Below are 3,270 nucleotides of genomic sequence, written 5' to 3'. Positions count from 1 at the left end.
CGCCTGCTGTGCGTGCCCGCACGCAACCACCCCAGCGCCGGCCACAACGCCCGCACACCCGCGCCAGCCTTCCCCGGCTGAGCCCCGCCGTGGCCTCCGTCGGCCGCCCCGCTGGATCCAGCGGCACCGCGCGGGTCCGTTCCCTCGGGCATGCGCCCGTGAGCCCCTGCGCCCGAACACCCATCGCCCGTTAAGGCCCTGGGCCACTTACATGCGGGCCCCAGCCCCAGAACGGTTTTATAAAAAAAAGGAATTAAAAAAATATATTAAATAAATAAATAATAATTAAATTAATTAATTAATTAAGGAATTAATTAAGTTAATTAATCATAATTAGATTAACCTAATTAACTAATTAGTTTAATTAAACAGTAATTAGATTAGCTAAACATTAATTAGACTAAACAGTCAATGACGAACGGGACCCACCTGTCAGGTTGACCAAGTCAACTCTGTTGACTGCTGACGTCAGCATGACATCATGCTGATGTCATAAATCCATTTTCCAAATTAATTAAATAATTAATTAAATTTCAGAAATTAATAAAATCTTTAGTAAATCATATCTTTTAATCCGTAATTCGGATTAGAATATTTTCAACATGAAAGTTGCTCAGAACGACGAGACGATTCCGGATACGCCGTCCGTTCGTCCGCCACACCCCCCTAACCTATCGAACCCGCAACTTTCCCCCTCCGGCTCCCCTGCCCGAAAACACGAAACACCGGGAATACTTTCCCGGATGATTCCCCCCTTAACCAGTACCACCTTATCCCACGTTAGGGCACGCCTAGCATCGCTTCTTGTCTTGTCATGCATCGATATGCATCTGTTTAATTGGTATTCATTGTTTCTTCCCCCTCTTCTCTCCGGTAGACTACGGGACCGACGCTGCTGCTGCCCAGTTCGACTACGGAGTTGACAACCCCTCCTTCTTGCCAGAGCAACCAGGCAAGCCCCCCCCTTGATCACCAGATATCGCCTATTCTACTCTATACTGCTTGCATTAGAGTAGTGTAGCATGTTACTGCTTTCCGTTAATCCTATTCTGATGCATAGCCTGACATTGTTGCTACATCTGTTGATACCTTACCTGCAATCCTAAATACTTAGTATAGGATGCTAGTTTATCATCATTGGCCCTACATTCTTGTCAGTCTGCCTTGCTATACTATCGGACCGTGATCACTTGGGAGGTGATCACGGGTATATACTATACATACATACATACTATACAGATGGTGACTAAAGTCAGGTCAGCTCATTGAGTACCCGCAAGTGATTCGGATAAGGGGGCTGAAAGGACAGGTGGCTCCATCCCAGTAGAGGTGGGCCTGGGTTCCCGACGGCCCTCGACTGTTACTTTGTGGTGGAGCGACAGGGCAGGTTGAGACCACCTAGGAGAGAGGTGGGCCTGGCCCTGTTCGGCGTTCGCGGATACTTAACACGCTTAACGAGATCTTGGTATTTGATCTGAGTCGGCTACGAGCCTATACGCACTAACCATCTACGTGGGAGTAGTTATGGGTATCCCGACGTCGTGGTATCAGCCGAAGCACTTCAGACGTCAGCGACGGAGCGGCGCGCGCCGGATTGGAACGTAAGCCTGCTCTTGTATTAAGGGGGCTAGTTCTGCTTCCGGCCGCCCACGCAACGTGTAGGTGTGCTATGGGCGATGGGCCCAGACCCCTGTGCGCTTAGGTTTAGACCGGCGTGCTGGCCTCTCTGTTTTGCCTAGGTGGGGCTGCGACGTGTTGATCTTCCGAGGCCGGGCATGACCCAGGAAAGTGTGTCCGGCCAAATGGGATCAAGCGTGTTGGGTTATGTGGTGCACCCCTGCAGGGAAGTTAATCTATTCGAATAGCCGTGATCTTCGGTAACAGGACGACTTGGAGTTGTACCTTGACCTTATGACAACTAGAACCGGATACTTAATAAAACACACCCTTCCAAGTGCCAGATATAACCGGTGGTCGCTCTTCCTCAAGGATATGAGGAGGGGATCGCCGGGTAGGATTATGCTATGAGATGCTACTTGGAGATGCTACTTGGAGGACTTCAATCTACTCTCTTCTACTTGATGCAAGACGGTGGCGGCGAGAAGCATAGTCTTCGACAGGATTAGCTACCCCCCTCTTATTCTGGCATTCTGCAGTTCAGTCCACTGATATGGCCTCCTGACACATATACCCATGCATATGTAGTGTAGTTCCTTGCTTGCGAGTACTTTGGATGAGTACTCACGGTTGCTTTCTCCCCCCTTTTTCCCCTTTTCCTTCCTTTCTGGTTGTCGCAACCAGATGCTGGAGTCCAGGAGCCAGACGCCACCGTCGACGACGACCCCTACTACACCGGAGGTGCCTACTACTACGTGCTGCCCGCTGACGACGACCTGGAGTAGTTTAGGAGGATCCCAGGCAGGAGGCCTGCGCCTCTTTCGATCTGTATCCCAGTTTGTGCTAGCCTTCTTAAGGCAAACTTGTTTAACTTATGTCTGTACTCAGATTTTGTTGCTTCCGCTGACTCGTCTATGATCGAGCACTTGTATTCGAGCCCTCGAGGCCCCTGGCTTGTATTATGATGCTTGTATGACTTATTTTATTTGTAGAGTTGTGTTGTGATATCTTCCCGTGAGTCCCTGATCTTGATCGTACACATTTGCGTGCATGATTAGTGTACGATTGAATCGGGGGCGTCACAAGTTGGTATCAGAGCCAACTGCCTGTAGGAATCCCCCTTCCACACTCCTTGGCCGAAGTCGAGTCTAGACATTGCAAAACTTTTACTAACATGGTTGTGTGCCTTACGGGCCCACGTCGCCATCCGGGTGATATTAGGATCTTTTACTCCTCGATCCTTACTCTGGGACTCTGAACTCTCTTCTATTCGGGTTAAATGAATTTTGCTAAATCTAACATTAGGATCTCGTTATCACTTTCACCCGGAGAGCCCCTTATTACTGATGATCGTCTGCTGCACGTGAAGACCCTGAAGATACTTTCCGCTGATAGGCCGAGAACTTGTGTTCATCGCGTTTGCAATTCCCCTTCCACCGTCAACCCTTATGGGTAACTACTTACAGTTGTTATTCTTATATCATCCCCAGTGGTCTTGTTATTACATGATACCCTCGTCGTTGTTTCGATAATCCCTTGAGCTTACTGCCTTGCTGTTCTTTGTCACTTGAATACCCCTACGGTTAATTCTCGCACTTATCGAGTATCCGCTCATCCCCCAGTTGTTCATGTGTTACACAAAAGTCTTCGAAA

This window comes from Triticum dicoccoides, chromosome 5A (assembly GCF_002162155.2).
Source record: "Triticum dicoccoides isolate Atlit2015 ecotype Zavitan chromosome 5A, WEW_v2.0, whole genome shotgun sequence".
Lineage (NCBI taxonomy): Eukaryota > Viridiplantae > Streptophyta > Magnoliopsida > Poales > Poaceae > Triticum > Triticum dicoccoides.
This window is presented reverse-complemented; position numbering follows the sequence as displayed.